This window comes from Pseudorca crassidens, chromosome 12 (assembly GCF_039906515.1).
Source record: "Pseudorca crassidens isolate mPseCra1 chromosome 12, mPseCra1.hap1, whole genome shotgun sequence".
In the NCBI taxonomy this organism is placed as follows: Eukaryota; Metazoa; Chordata; class Mammalia; order Artiodactyla; family Delphinidae; genus Pseudorca; species Pseudorca crassidens.
In genome coordinates, this window is record NC_090307.1 from 81370832 (window position 1) to 81387911 (window position 17080).

Below are 17080 nucleotides of genomic sequence, written 5' to 3' on the forward strand. Positions count from 1 at the left end.
ACAGCATTCCAGGCAGAAGGAACAGCGAAAACAAAAAAGCCCCAAAGTTAGCAGAAGGAAAGAAATCATAAAAATCAGATGAGAAATAAATGAAAAAGAAATGAAGGAAATGATAGCAAAGATCAATAAAACTAAAACCTGGTTCTTTGAAAAGATAAACAAAATTGATAAACCATTAGCCAGACTCATCAAGAAAAAAAAGGAGAAGACTCAAATCAATAGAATTAGAAATGAAAAAGGAGCAGTAACAACTGACACTGCAGAAATACAAAGGATCATGAGATATTACTACAAGCAACTCTATGCCAATAAACGGACGACCTGGAAGAAATGGACAAATTCTTAGAAATTCACAACCTTCCGAGACTGAACCAGGAAGAAACAGAAAATATGAGCAGACCAATCACAAGCACTGAAATTGAAACTGTGATTAAAAAACTTCCAACAAACGCCCAGGACCAGATGCCTTCACAGGCGAATTCTATCAAACATTTAGAGAAGAGTTAACTCCCATCCTTCTCAAACTCTTCCAAAATATAGCAGAGGGAGGAACACTCCCAAACTCATTCTCCGAGACCACCATCACCCTGATACCAAAACCAGACAAAGATGTCGCAAAGAAAGAAAACTACAGGCCAATATCACTGATGAACATAGATGCAAAAATCCTCAACAAAATACTAGCAAACAGAGTCCAATGGCACATTCAAAGGATCATACATCGTGATCAAGTGGGGTTTATCCCAGGAATGCAAGGATTCTTCAATATACGCAAATCAATCAATGTGATACACCATACTAACAAATTGAAGGAGAAAAACCATATGATCATCTCAGTCAATGCAGAGAAAGCTTTCGACACAATTCAACACCCATTTATGATAAAAACCCTGCAGAAAGTAGGCATAGAGGGAACTTTCCTCAACATAATAAAGGCCATATATGACAAACCCACAGCCAACATCGTCCTCAATGGTGGAAAACTGAAACCAGTGGTCAGACTATACTACAAAGCTACAGTCATCAAAACAGTATGGTACTGGCACAAAAACAGAAATATAGATCAATGGAATAGGATAGAAAGCCCAGAGATAAACCCACACACATATGGTCATCTTATCTTTGATAAAGGAGGCAAGAATATACAATGGAGAAAAGACAGCCTCTTCAATAAGTGGTGCTGGGAAAACTGGACAGCTACATGTAAAAGAATGAAATTAGAACACTCCCTAACACCATAAACAAAAATAAACTCAAAATGGATTAGAGACCTAAATATAAGGCCAGGCACTATCAAACTCTTAGAGGAAAACATAGGCAGAACACTCTATGACATAAATCACAGCAAGATCCTTTTTGACCCACCTCCTAGAGAAATGGAAATAAAAACAAAAATAAACAAATGGCACCTAATGAAACTTCAAAGCTTTTGCACAGCAAAGGAAACCATAAACAAGACGAAAAGACAGCCCTCAGAATGGGAGAAAATATTTGCAAATGAAGCAACTGACAAAGGATTAATCTCCAAAATTTACAAGCAGCTCATGCAGCTCAATATCCAAAAAACAAACAACCCAACCCAAAAATGGGCAGAAGACCTAAATAGACATTTCCCCACAGAAGATATACAGATTGCCAACAAATACATGAAAGAATGCTCAACATCATTAATTATTAGAGAAATGCAAATCAAAACTACAATGAGATATCGTCTCACACCAGTCAGAATGGCCATCATCAAAAAATCTACAAACAATAAATGCTGGAGAGGGTGTGGAGAAAAGGGAACCCTCTTGCACTGCTGGTGGGAATGTAAATTGACAGCCACTATGGAGAACAGTATGGAGGCTCCTTAAAAAACTAAAAATAGAACTACCATATGACTCAGCAATCCCACTACTGGACATATACTCTGAGAAAACCATAATTCAAGAAGATTCATGTACCAAAATGTTCATTGCAGCTGTATTTACAATAGCCAGGACATGAAAGCAACCTAAGTGTCCATCAACAGATGAATGGATAAAGAAGATGTGGCACATATATACAATGGAATATTAGTCAGCCATAAAAAGAAACGAAATTGAGTTATTTGTAGAAAGGTGGATGTACCTAGAGTCTGTCATACAGAGTGAAGTAAGTCAGAAAGAGAAGAACAAATACCATATGCTAACACACATATATGGAATCTAAGAAAAAAAAAATGGTCATGAAGAACCTAGGGGCAAGATAGGAATAAAGACACAGACCTACTAGAGAATGGACTTGAGGATACGGGGAGGGGGAAGGGCAAGCTAGGACAAAGTGAGAGAGTGGCATGGACATATATACACTACCAAACGTAAAATAGATAGCTAGTGGGAAGCAGCCGCATAGCATAGGGAGGTCAGCTAGGTGCTTTGTGACCACCTAGAGGGGTGGGATAGGGAGGGTGGGAGGGAGGGAGGGAGAAGCAAGAGGGAAGAGATATGGGAACATATGTATATGTATAACTGATTCACTTTGTTATAAAGCAGAAACTAACACACCGTTGTAAAGCAATTATACTCCAATAAAGATGTTTAAAAAAAAAAAAAGGAACAGCACGTACAAAAGCCCTAAGATAGGAGTGCATTTGGCACATTTGAGCATCAGCAGCAAGGCAGCCAGGGGGAGCAGAAGCCCAGGGACGGAGGGCGACTGTTGGAAGGGGCAGCTGCAAGTCACGTGCGCATCTCTACCATGCATCCCTAGGGCCAGCACACTGTAGACACTGAATAAATGTCTGTTGAATGTAACTGGGTTGTCATTCCAGCTCCTCCCCTCTCTCTCCACGTGACCTTGACCAACCTTTCAGTGCCTCGGTTTCCCCCCATGTAATCAGTGGTGAAGGTGGGACTCTGGAGCTCCGGCTTAGAGCTCTTGCTACCAGACCATTTTCTCGTCTTGCAATTCCCTCTTCCTCTCCCCTCTCCCTCCAGGGATCTGGAGCACACCTGGTCCCGCTCCCGGCCTGCCAGCAGATGGTTCCCACCAGGCAGGTGGCTGCTCTTGGCAGCTCACCCTCAAATCCCAGGGCTCCTGAGCTGAGAAGCAGCCATGCTGGGGCGGCAGGTGGGGGGACGTGGCAGAACCGGGAGGGAGAGTAGATTTCTCTCCTCTGATAATAAATAAGCCCGATTAAGGCATCCCTGCACCCGTGGTGCAGGGTGCTCCTTTGGGAACCTTTTTGCTTTGATAAAAACTGCAATATCTGAAAATTGTCTTGGGCGCCCAAGAACTCCCATTTTATGACTTGCACGTGTCTGGGATAAATTGCTGTTGCTGCCTTCATATATAATTCAGGTCCTTGTGGATGCTGGTGGGATGCATACCACTCTCCTGTAATGATTTATTCATCTGGGGGAAGCAAGAGTGCACCCGTTGGGTTGTGCCCCGCCTGTCTGACAGCTTGAAAGGTTGCCGCTGCAGGCACGTGTTGGACTTGCCTCCAGAGGGAGGAGCCCGTTTCAGCTGATGAGCTGTCCTGGAAAGCAGGTCTGGCTGGGTGAGGGCCTCTCGGCATCGTGAGACTTTCTCTGAGGCAGTCACTGGCTGAGCTAGGGACTTTGCGGGTGTCATTGCAGGCTGCCTCATCGCCACCTCGGGGATGTAGGGTATCCCCTTTTTGCAGCTGAGGAAATGAGGTTCAGAGAAGTTACATGACTTGCCCAAGGTCACCTGGCCAAGCAATGAAGGGATTTTCCTATCACATGGGTCAGGCTTCATTTTGCCCCTTTGCACCTGAGTCAGATGCTTACTTAATGCTTACTCATTTCCTCTTCAGCACCTACCTGTGAGGTGCAGGCGATTTACTTCCCCATCTTACAGACAGGGGTGAGGCTCGGAGAGGTGAAGGGACTGACCAGCTTACCCCTGTAGAGATTGGATGCCTGGGATTTTAATGTAGGTCCAACACTTGTTCATTCCTGTATTCACTTATTCATTGATTCACTGCTCCATGCCTCAGTTTCCTCATTTGTCATTGTCCTCATTTAGCTGGGGATAATATTAGTACCTACCTTGCAAGCTTGTTGTGAGGATGAAATGAGGGGTTAGAAAAAGGAGTTCACACACATAAAGTGCTTACAACAGTGTCTGGCACACGGGAAAGTGTGTGATAAATTTTAGCTGCAATAATAATTATTTTCTTGGGCTTCCCTGGTGGCGCAGTGGTTAAGAATCCTCCTGCCAATGCAGGGGACACGGGTTCAAGCCCTGGTCCGGGAAGATCCCACATGCTGTGGAGCAGCTAAGCCTGTGCACCACAACTACTAAGCCTGAGCTCTAGAGCCCGCGAGCCACAACTACTGAGCCTGTGTGCCATAACTACTGAAGCCCATGCGCCTAGAGCCGGTCCTCCGCAACAGGAGAAGCCACTCCAGTGAAAAGCCTGTGCACCTCAAAGAAGAGTAGCCCCGCTCCCCACAACTAGAGAAAGCCTGCGCGCAGCAATGAAGACCCAACACAGCCAAAAATAAATAAATTAAATAAATAAATTTAAAAAAATTATTTTCTCATTCAGTTATTCATCCTTTGATTCCACAAATATTTTTCAGTAGCCTACTCTGTGCCAGGGACTCTCCTAGGTTCATTGCACACGTGAGCTCATTTTCATCCTTATCATTACCTCATCTCATAGATGGGGAAACAACTCAGAGAGATGAAACAAATTGATGGTGGTCCCCCAGCTAGGAGGTGAGTTCCATTTTCCAAAGTAGGTCAACATTCATTCATTCGTTTGATATATTTTCATTAAGAATGTATTATGTGTGGGCTAGGTGCTTCATATATTTCTGTTGACTGAAAGTGGGAATGAGTATAAGGGTGGATAAGATTGGTTCCTGTCCTCAAGACACTTGTGATCTTTTGTGCGGGATACAGACAAGCAGACAGGAAATGACCGTGTTTCGTCAATTCTAAGGCACACATTTTCCCACACATTAACCTCTCCAAGATCAGGATGCATCTTATGATCAATGGTGTGAAATCACCGTTGACCAGCAGCAGTCAGGATGAGGTTAGTCTTGACTGGAGATGACAGTGGAGCTCTCTTTTGAGAATTCTTGTATTGCTAATACAAGAATGGCACAGAGGACAGTAGCTTACAGGAAAACATGGACGCAGGCAACTATGATTTTAAAAATGAATTAGAAGATCCAGGCTTTGTATTGAAAACATTTTTGGAATATCTTAGCTGATGTATTTTGCTTCTTTTTTTTAAAGTATGTGCCAGAGTGATATGTGGTAAAATATTGTTGTCTAAATAAGTCTAAAAGCACTTTTAAAATAAGTAGAAAAAAAATAAAATAAGTAGAAATAAAATGATAAGAAAGCATTGTGATTCTTAGGCATATACCCAAGAGAAATGAAAATGTATGTCCACATAAAAACATGTAGACAAACATTTACAGCATCATAATTCACAATAGACAGAAGGTGGAAATAGCCAAATGTCCATCAGCTGATGAATAGATAAACAAAATGTGGTCTATCCCTACAATGAAATATTATTCTACCATAAAAAGGAATAAAGTACCAATACGTGCTACAATGTGGATGAACCTTGAAGGTATTATGCTAAGTGAAAGAAGCCAGTCACCTCCGTTCACATGTTACATGATTCCATTCATTTAAAAATTCAGAATAGGGAAACCTCGGGAGGCAGAAAGTGGATTAGTTTCCTATGATTGGGTTAAGGGTGTGGGATAGAGGGACAGGGAGGTGATAGCTAATGAGTACAGGGTTTCTTTGGGGGGTAATGAAAATGTTGTAAAAATCGACGTGGTGATGATCATGCATATCTGTGAATTTTTTTTTGTTTTTGGTTTTGGCTTTTTTTGCGGTATGCGGGCCTCTCACCGCTGCGGCCTCTCCCGCCGCGGAGCACAGACTCCGGACGCGCAGACCCAGGGGCCACGGCCCACGGGCCCAGCCGCTCCGCGGCATGTGGGATCCCCCCGGACCGGGGCACGAACCCGCGTCCCCCGCATCGCCAGGCGGACCCCCAACCACTGCGCCACCAGGGAAGCCCTCTGTGAATGTTTTAAAACCCATTGAGTTGTACGGGTTCAGTGGGTGAATTGTATGGTATATGAATTATATCTTAACAAAGCTGTTGGAAAAAAGGAAAACACTGGGTCAGTGTGTTTCTTAGGGTTAATAAAATAATGAGGGTGGCTCCGTTTTGATGAAATTGAGTGTAATGTGATGTGGTTCATGTTACACTGTCGGAGGTGAACGTGGGGTTGCGGAGGCGCCGAGAAGCCATCCTGGCCCACCTGGGGAAGCAGGGAGGGCCTCCTGGAGATGGTGGCAGTGGTGGCAAAGATGTCAGAGCTGAAGCTCTGAGGATGAGTAGGACTGGTAGTGGAGTAAGCGTGACCCAGGCAGAGCAGACAGCATGTGCCAAGGCCGGGAGCTGAGAATCTGTCTTTTATTTTAAGGACATGGCCCCTTCCCAGTGCAAATGCCTTCCCCCACCCCCTGGAGCTTGGAGGGTCATGAAGAGGAGAGAGTTGTGGTCTCCGCCTTCTGGGAGCCTGTGGTCTGGCAGTTGGCTTCAGCGAATGGTGCATCTTTGTGTTCAAGGAGAGGAAAGAGAGAGGGAGGATGAGAGTCACTCTTGACTGAGGTTTTATCAAGCAGGGGGACGGGGTTGTGAAGGCAGGCAGCTCCCACCCTGCTGGTGGGAGAGTCAACGACACAGCCCTCCTGGAGGGCAGTTAGTCGGACAGGGGGCTTAGCTTTCCACCTCGCCGTCCCACAACCAGGAATTTATCCTAAGAAGACAGCCATGCTGACCCCCGGTTATCTACTCACAAGGACGTATTCAACACAGTCGTATAACAAATGGGAAAACATGGACTCAGTCTGGATGTATGATGAGGGGCCTGTTGATTCAAGACACCACAGCACCTTCATCGTATGGGACCCTGAGGCTGTCACATGTGCTGATCAAGGGCAGACCTGGGCGTCAGACGCACTTACATTTAAGACAGTACTGTGTCCTGTCCTTGGGCAGACCTCTGGAGAGCCTCAGTTTCCTCGTGTGTAAAATGGGGATGACAGTTATACAGCTGACCCATAGGGTTGAGGTGAGTATTAAAAGCAAAAAGACACGAGAAGGGCTTAGAACTGTGTATAGCAAATTAATTCCAGCTTTATTGATTATTACTTTATTATGGAGCTAATAAAACAGATGTACTTGAAGTCTCTCAGATGGCACTGGAAGATAGTCAAGATCAGTTATTAAGTGAAAAAGGCAGTTGGGAAGGGACCCCATTTGTGTGTGTGTGTGTGTGTATTATTATTATTGTATATATAATGTATTTTTTCTTCTTGCTTTAAAAAATTTCCTAAAGTTTTAAAGGTGATATTATAGACACTCATCTTACTGCAAGGATGCAAAGCACCTCTCAGCCCATCTTTCATTGGCCCACGGGGTCCTTTCTGGAGGCTTCCCCGAGCAGCAGGGCCCCAACCTGCAGTCGTTCTGATGCGACGGGGAGCACAGTGCAGGTAGCTCAGGCTGAAGACAGGCAGAAGGAGTCTGGCTGCCCCGGTTCCTCCAGTTCTGACGTGGCCCTTTGGTTGACAGAGACGGAAAGTTGTTTAAAACTGGCCAGCGCTGTTTGCAGAGGCTCCCGTGGATGGGATCAGGCCTTTTCCCTCTGGAGCCCAAGCCCTCCCGGTTCAGCTGGCAGGGTGGGAAGCCAGAGCTCGCTGTTCTGGACCTCTTGCTGGAGATTTCCTACACTCCTGGGGAATCCTGTCTCTTGCGGCTGTGGCTGCTGCATAGTCATCGCTCATTTGGGTGACAGCCTTAGCTACAGGAGAGAGGGCTGCTCGTAAGTCATGGGACAGAGCGCCAGGAGGCCAGTTTCACTTCCAAAATCCTAAGGGAGGGACCAGACCTGTCGAGTTCGTTCTCTGCTGCCAGCCTGACCCACTCTATCATCGTTTTTTAATGTTTCTCTTGTTTTAGATCTTAAGTGCACAGCTCAGTGAATTTTACATACCAACATAGTCATATAACCACCGTGTAGATCGAGATAGAGAGCATTACTCAGAGGCCAGCTGCTCTCTCACGTTCCCTCCCAGTCGAGATCATCCCAAGGGTAATCACTCCCCAGCCCCCATCACCACAGATTAATTCTGCCTGTTTTGACTTCCTATAAATGGAATTAAACAGCATGTACTGTTTGTTTGGTTTTTTTCATGTACTGTTTTTTGTCTGGCTTCTCAGCATTGCGTTTGGGAGATTGTGCTGTGTTCTTGTGGGTAGTGGGAGTTTCCCCCTTTTCGCTGCTGTGTAGTATTCCACTGGGTGAATGTCTTACAGTTTGTTTAAACATTCTGCTGCTGATGGGCATGGGGCTTGTTTCCAACTTGTGGCTATTATGTATAATGCTGCCATGGACATTCCTGCACGTGGCTTTTGGTGGACACAAGCCTTTGTTTCTATCATCATTTCTTGTACCAACAACTATAATAGTCTTTTTATATCTGTATTAATGTCCCAGCTTCTATACTTCCCCCCTTTAATCTATTCTCTACATAGCTGTCAGCGCAACCTTAAATAAGATGTGTGGCTCAAGTGCCTAAGCCTCCAAAGGCTTCTTCTTGAACTTAGAATAACCCCCAACTCTTTACTCAGGCCCAGAAAACCGGACCTGACTTACCCCCACCTGCCATTCCTGGTTCTTCTTGAGCCACTCCTCGTCTCATGGTGCTTCAGCCACCCTGACCTTCTCTCTGTCCCTTGAATATGCCAACCCTGTTCCCCACATGGACCTTGGCACTAACTGTTCCCTCCTTCTGGAATTCTCTTCCTGAAACCTTACCCTAAGATTGATCCCTTCTGGTCACTCATGTCTCGTCTTCAGAGAGGTCTTCCCCAACCATCAGAATGAACCCCCATAGCCATTTGTTCTTTGTAGCATTTGCCACCCTCTAATACCCTTGTCTTCCCCTCTCCTTGAGAGTAGGGAACTTATCCAACTCATTGACATCCTCATTCCTCAGTGACTAACCTGGTGCCTGGCACACGGTTGGTGCTTGTAAATGTTTCTTCGATGAATGAATGAAGATAGTAGCTATAGATACCCACATTTAAAGGGAGGCAGTGTAACTTAGTGTGAACAACCTTGGAGCTTGGTTATCTGACTTCCTGAGTTTGAGGGAAGGCTCCATCTCTTATTAGCTATATAATCATCCCACCTCCCCAAGCCTCAATTTCCCCATCTGTACAGTGGGCATACAGGTTGTTGCAGAGACCTAGGACCTACTATTGCTGTTTACAGAGCAGCTGTTTTGCGGGGTAGCTGTGCTATCCCTATTTTATAGACAGAGCAAAAAATATTTGCTGAGTGCAGAAAACGAGGTCCAGAGACTGTTCAGATCACACTGGTGCCAAGTGGCAGTGCTGGGCCGTGGACCCAAGTCTGGCCCCACCCTGGAGCCACGCAGACTCCTCTGGGGAGCACCTACAATGGGAATGAATTGAGATCCTTGCGCTGATCAGGTTGGGTGACACCCGGAGTGTTTATATAGTAACAGGATTTCACTACTGTGTCAGTAGCTCTTGAAGGTTTTTAGAACAGTTCCACTTGGTTAATTCACCTGGCTGTCACAGGAGACCTGGGAAATAGGCAGGACCGGGAGGGATCCCTTCATGTTACAGGTGGTGACTTGAGGGTTTGGCATCTGCCCCGAGTCGCTCTTTGGCCCTCAGGGCTGCTGCTGTCACTGCTGCCAGTAGCCCCCGGCACTCTGGAGACGCAGTAGTTTAAGCATCTCTGCATCTGTTACCCGGTGGTCCCCCGACTTTGGGCTTTTGCATCCACTTTGACTGTTCTTTAAATCTGCTTACTTAAAAACCAAAACTGAAAACAAAAATATCTTGACCTATCCTAGGCAGTCCTATCAAGTGAATTCATAGTTTGCTCTTCATCCTAAAAATATTTATTGAGCACCTGCGTTATACCAGGCACTGTTTTGGGCACTGGGAGTACATCAGTGCACCAGAAGAGAGTAGTGGCGGGAGATACACAATGAATGAATTAATACATTTATACAGTGTCAGGTGGTGATACGTGATATGGGGTGAAATGAAGCAGACGAAGGTAAAAGAAACGAACAATGTATTACGATAACTGTATATATAGATATATTTTTCCCCCGATGCATATAAAATCAACACATAACTGTTAGAATAAAAATGTTGGTTCATGGGACTTCCCTGGTGGTCCAGTGGTTAAGGCTCGTGCTTCCACTGCAGGGAGCACAGGTTTGATCCCTTTTCGGGGTGCTAAGATCCCACATGCAGCACAGTGTGGACATAAAAAAGAATGTCGGTTCAGGTACCATCTGGACTTGCTTTATACCAGCAGGTCCATACAAAATACATATTGCCATTTAGAAAACCTTCAAACAACCCCAAGAGCAAGGCACATCAGCTGAGACAGGCTCCATTTTTACGGAGGATTAAACTGAGGCTCTAAGAGGTGCACTGACCTGCCAGGCTCACACAGCCAGAAGGTGCTGGAACAGGGCCTTCTGGCTCCACCTCTTGCCTCTATAATTTTGGATACAAATTCTTCCCTGAGAAAGAGTTTGAACCTGCAGCTCATCTGATTTCTCTGAAAGGCTGACTGCTCCTCCACCCCGACCCAGTGCTGGGCCCCACCAGGTGCGGGCGGGTGGCATCTCAGCGTCCTTGGAGAGCAGGAAGCATTGTAATTGATCGCCCTGCTGCCTTTGCCCCGCTGTCCAGGCTGAATCACTGCCAGAGATGAACGGGCTGATATTTCAGCTGGGGTGATAGCATCTCTCCAGCCACCCCTCCTAATAAGCCTCCAGTCATAAACCTCATCTTCTTCTGCAGGTATGCGTATCTGCCTCCCAGCCCCTTCACACAGTGTGTTCCCAGGGGCCAGAATCCCACCTACCCACTCAAGGTTAAAAGCAAAACAGCGCACCCCCAACTCTCAGAACGGGTATTTGTAACATGCTGTGTCTTTGAAGAGTGAGTGCCTTGTTCCGGGATGTGTCTCATTTGACATCAAACTGCATTCTCCTGTTGTGAGTTATCTAGGGATGACCTTTGTGCTCAGTTTTCAGTTGGGACATATGAAGCTCACAGAGGTCAAGTGACTTGCCTAAGGTTGCAGAGCATAGGTGGATAATGGCCTTAAATTAAGGTAGGCAGGATAACCAGGGATCAAGGGTCCTAAGAGAGACTCAGGTATGAATTTTGGCTACTTCACTAACTGTACTGCTCTTAAACAAGTCACCTAATTTTTGTGTCTCTGTTTCATCACCTGTAAAATGGGAATACTAATAGAGGCAACTACTACACAGGGTTATTATAAAGTTTAAATGAGCTGATGTATTTAAAACATACTTAGCACAGTGTTTGGCACATAGTACATGTTAAGTAAGTGGTGGTGTTACTGTTTTTGTTGTTCCCTGGAGAAGAAATTCAGTTTACCTCTTCCCTAGGAAACTCCCTAAGTAAACTTGGCATGCAGCGTTAACAAGTGAGGACATGCAGCAGGTTCATGTTTTGTTGCTCAGAGTGTGGCCTGTGCACCAGCAGGAGCATTACTGGGAGTGTGTTAGAAATGCAGAGTCACAGGCCCCGCCCCAGATCTGCTGAATCTGCATTTTAACAAGGTCCCTGAGGGATTCATGTGCACCTTACAGTTTGAGAAGCACTGATTTAGGGCTTTCCTTGTGCATCAGGGTCACCTGGGGAAGTTTTAAAAAATGCAGATGATTGGGCCCCACCCCCATAGATTTTGGTCCATTAGTCTGGGGGGGGGGGTCCGGGCATCGTTATTTTTTAAAATCTCCCCAGGTGTTTTCGATGCATAGCAAGGGGTTATCCCAGGTGTGGTGGGGGTTGACTTGCTTTGGAGTTGGAGAGAATTAAGTTTGAAGCTTAGACCTTTCCACTTACTAGCTGTGTGATCTTAGGCAAGTTGCTTAGCTTCTCTGATCCTCAGTTTCTTCATTGTAACCTGAGAAGAATGAACCTCCCCACTCCCTCTCCCACTTGTGAGGATGAAATTAACACTGATTATGTACAAGAGCCCGGCAACAAGGTATTGCTAGATGTGAATGAATGCGCTCACCCTCTGTGTGCAGCGCACTGTGCCAGGCCCAGAGATGGTAGACAGTTATTGTTATCAATACTAATGTGATTAGCAGCAGTGGTATTGTCTGTGAATATGAAGGATCAGGAGCTCACTGGGGCAGGACGTGTCTCCTGTGGCGGTGCAGGAAATGACTGTCGATGGCTTGAGAAGGCATCCCCAGCAAGGTCAAGGAAATAACAATCCTTGCTACCATTCGTTAAGCACTAACCATGCATCTGTCACTGCACTAAACACTTTATAAAACTTTTTTAAAAATTAAAGTGATACATGTGCTTAATTTGGTCAGTGGTTCTCAGCGTGTGTGTGTGTGTGTGTGTGTGTGTGTGTGTGTCTGTGTCTGTGTCTGTGTCTTGCCTCCAGGGGATGTCTGCAAATGTCTGGAGACATTTTTGGTTGTCACAACTGGGGGCGGGGGTGTTATTCGCTACTGGCATCTGGCAGGTAGGGGCCAGAGATGCTGCTAAACATCCTGCAATACACAGAACGTCTCCCAACACAAAGTATTATCTGCTCCCAAATGTCAGTGAGGCTGAGGTTGAGAAATCCTTGTTTAGATTCAGGTAGTTCTGCAAAGCATGTAATATAAAACAGCAGCCTCTTGGCCCCTTTCTTCCCTTCACCTCCTCCGAAGCAACTACTTTTGCCCTTTGGGTGGGTTATTTTATTTACCTGGATGTCTCTAAATAGCCTGCTTGTATTGTGACTTCCTGATGATTCCATTCTAGGCTTTATCCCTTGGAATAAACCGTGGAAGGTGAGGAGTTAGCCCTCCTTCCTCAGCCCCTGCCTGCGCCCGCCTGCACACAGGGCTCCCCCTCCCCCCAGATCCGCCGTGATTTCTGTTGGATCAATATTCAGTGTTTATATTACCCTAACTGTAAATGGTGTGCTCTGCTGATGCTGCGGTCAGCTCAGATTACTTTCCCCTCCTGCAACATCTTTTGTTCTCTCTGAAGTTAATAACTGCCTCGTTTTTCCCTTGGCTTTGTTATCTATGTACTTTCCACTACCTCAACCCTCAACTCTTTGCCAGTTGTCTAAATCTTCTTTCAAGATATTCAGGCCCATCAGGGAGGAAATCTATCAAGTTTGCCTTTCAGAAGGAGTCTCTCCAAGAACAGGCTAAGTGTTTCTGTAGGAAGTGTTTTATGTTAAGACCCACAATAGCCCTGTGAAGTAGGCCCTATTATCGTCATCGTCCTTGTTTGATATTTGAGGAAAACGGCTCTTAGAAAGGTTGTTTGGGTGCCCAATATCACACAGCAGGATGTGCAGGACTCCTAGGGCCTAGGCTTCCTTATGGCTCAGAAGGTCACTCTAGGAGACAGCACTTGGAAATACCCCCCATAACCAGACTCTAACCTGCCTTGATGAAAGGGCAGTAGCTTATTCATTTCTGTGTCTGCAGAGCTGATCACGAGGCCAGGCACAGAGCAGGACTTAGTGCTGCTGGTTGAATGAATAAGTGGAGAATTTTGAGAGGCAGTGGGGGGAGTGCCGGGTGTTCCGGGTAGGAGGTCAGAGCAGCTGGGGCTCGGTCACGTAACGTGGGCAAGTCACTTAACCTCTTTAGCCTCAGCCTCCTCATCTGTTGGATGGAGCTGAGAAGACCCGCTGCAAGGACAGTTTTCGAGCAGCCAGAAGGAGCTGATGAGCTGCAGATGCTCAGGAACCTGTAAAACACTAGGCAGACGGTGCACGGGCACAGCAGTCACTATGTGGTGAGGGGCAGATTTCTGCTAAGCTCCTCCCCCACTTCCCCTCTTTCCTTCCTTCCTTCTTTTCTTCTAAGTGAAACATGGCATAATTAATTTAGAAAAGAAAAAGAAGTGCCTTACAGTTGAGAAAAAGATATATTATAGCCCGAGCTAGTTCTCATATGATAAAATATTTATATTAATGTGTCATAAAAATTGATTCACCCTTCTCTTGCCTGGTATCATTAATGGGTAGATATGGAACATCTTATTTCCTTGCCTCCTTTTCCCTCCCTCCTCCTCTCTCTCTCTCTCTCTCTCTCTCCCAGCAGTGTATAGTTTCAAATAACTATGAGGAAACCGTTTTCCATGAACAATAATAATAAAAAATAATAGATGATATTTATTTAGTGCTTGCTATGTGCCAGTCACTACTGCAAGCCCTTTTGTATTTTAAGTCATTGAATTCTCACACAACCCTAGAAGGTCAGTGCTATTGTTATACCCATTTGACAGAGGAGGAGACTGAGGCACACATTGGTCACTGGTTCAAACCTGTCCATCCTGACTCCAAGGCCCTTGGTCCTGACTGCTCCTTCGCCACCTCCCTGTGCTGTGCTGTACAGCCTCACAGCTTTCACATAGAGGCCAGTGTCCCATGACTTTCTACTGCAGGAAGGTACCTGATATTCAAAGCCTTCTCAGTTTGCAGTAAATAGATATACCAAGAACTCTGAGTTTTTGCAGCTCAAATTTTGATGACGGTGTAGGTTTTCTAGCAAGGGGTAGAGAAATCTAGGGACTCCACGTCCAGCAAGTTTCCAGGTCTTGGCAGTACAGGGCTGGCTGTCAGCAGTGGTGGAGACAGGAGCCTCGAGCAGGGCCTGGGACAGCCAGTCCCCTCTAAGCCAGGTTTGCGTCTTAGGAATGGGACTTTCTGGTTCCCAGACCGTCGCTCCCTGGCATCCTCCTGTGTGCCTTGCAGCTTTAGTGTCAGATCTTTATAACCGCGATGCAAACTGTTCTTTGGAGCTTTTCGGAGTCAGGCTCTGGTGGAGAGGAGCCTGCAGCGGGGCTCCCAGCCCACAGCTGCTCCAAGGGCCGCATACACAGACACACTCACGCAGACACATACAGACACACACAGACACACACTCCTCTGCCCGTTTGTCCCATTCACTCTTTCTTTATCACAATAATGCAGCCTCTAGTGTCAGGTCCCAGCTCACAGTAGGTGTCTATCAAATGCCTATTGGATGAATAAGTGCAGGGGTGATTCAGTATTCTCTCCTTGCCCTGTCCCTAGATATCTAGGTGTTTGTTGTTCTGGCCTGCCTGGGCACAACTGGAAGTGAACCAGAAGGGGTTCCTGTATTTTGGGCGGTGCCAGGCTGCCTAGCACAGCTCGTGAGGTCCTTCGTGATCTGGCTCCTGCCATCTCCTTCCACCTCCTTCCCCCCAGCCCTCCGGGGTGTCCATCTCTACTTTCAGTGGTTTAAAACTTTTTTCCAAGTCATGGAATTCTTTGGGGATCTGATGAAAGGCATGGACCCGCTTCTCCAATACACAGACATTCAAACAGTGTCCTGGATATAATTTCTGGGGATCTCTAAGGCCCATTCATGAATCTCCAAGGACTGCACAGGACCCCACTGAAGGACCTTTGCCTGTAGGGCTGGGGAAATCCAGAGAGGAGAAGTACCTGGCCCAGGGTCCTGAATAACAGAATTGGAACCAAGACCCAGGCCTCTGGATCTCAAGTTCAGGACTTTCTCCCCTTAACCGTCCTGTGTTGACGGTTGAACGCCAGGTAATTAGTTGATACAGTGAACAATGAAATGAGACACTCTTCTTTGCCTTTTCCATCCATCAAACCCTCAGCACTGGCAGCTCTGTCAGGTGCTCAAACACCAGCAGTTTCTGGAGTACAGCCTTCCTCCTTGTAGTTTGGTCTTTTCCTGATGGTTATAAATGGAAGTGATTACAGCAGAGTTCTGTTGGCTGTTCCACGGAGCATCTGCCACACCACGGGGAAAACTCAGCCTCAGACCTGCAAACTGGAGTCAGGATAGTGCCCAGAATGAAGGCTGCTTGTTCCAACTGCTGTAACTGGCCGTGTTCAGAGCTCTTGGGACCGGGAGATATGGTCGGCGTGTTCTTTGGTGCTCTGCACCTCATCTAATGGCTCTCTATCCCCCTGATTCCCGAAGCCAGAAACCGAGGCACAGCCTGACATACCCCTCTCCTCATCCTCTCAGTCTGGCCCATCGCCGAGACTTGTCTCTCTTCACCTTGTATCCTATCTCTCCACTTCTGTCATCTCCGCTGGCGCTACCTTTACAAGCCAGGCCGCCATTATCTGTAGCTTGGAGAACGGCCACAGCCTCCCCTGGATGATGACCTGCTGAGCTCTTAGCTACTCAGTGCTTTTTCTTTTCACTTTCACCATCTGCTGTTTGGGCCAGAACCATGGTATGTTAGTCAGGACAGGCAATGCTATGGTGCTGTAACAGACAACCAGCGGGTTCAGAACAAAATTTTGTGCTCATGCAAAGTCTGCTGCAGTGCTGGTGATGCCCGGGGACAGTTGCACTCTGGGACAGGTTCAACGTTCCAGGCTGCTTTGATCTTATGAATCTTTCATATCAAGGGAACATGCTTCCATGATTGCTGCAGGAGGAGAAAAGAGAGAGAGTTGTCCGACAGCTCTGAGAAGCTTCCACCCAGAAGTGACCCGTGTCACTCCTCACATTTTATTGGCCACAGCAAGTCGTAGGACCATGTCTAATTTAAAAGATCAGAGGGGCACTTGGAAGAGGAGGAATTGGAAATATTTGTGTGCAGCAGTCTTATCTAATCACTTTTCCCAGGGAATGGGTGGCAGAATGGGAGCTCATAATAAGGGCGGTGATTTATTACCTCTTTAATTCAGGAGATCTGGCTGTGAGACAGAAAGATTCAGGAAATCAATGTCAGCCAGACCCAGTTCTCCTCCTCTCACCTCTGATTAGAGGCCAGGTGGGAGGTGAGTTGGAAGAGGAGGAGGGAGAGGGGAGAAGGAGAAAGAAGTGTGGGGAGGGGAGAAGAGAAGAGAGACGGAAAGAGACAAGGAGGGAGAGAGACAGAGGGAGAGAAAGAGACTGAGAGGGAGAAAGCTATGGAGAGAGGCAGAGAGAGAATCTTACATTCGTGTGTTTGCTC

The 17080-nt window shown here is 46.4% G+C and overlaps 1 protein-coding gene across 1 annotated transcript in view; it reads left to right on the forward strand.

Moving 5' to 3' along the window:
- SUDS3 (SDS3 homolog, SIN3A corepressor complex component) overlaps window positions 1-17080 on the forward strand; it is a 290944-nt gene that overhangs the window by 161192 nt on the left and 112672 nt on the right. The window lies entirely within an intron of this gene.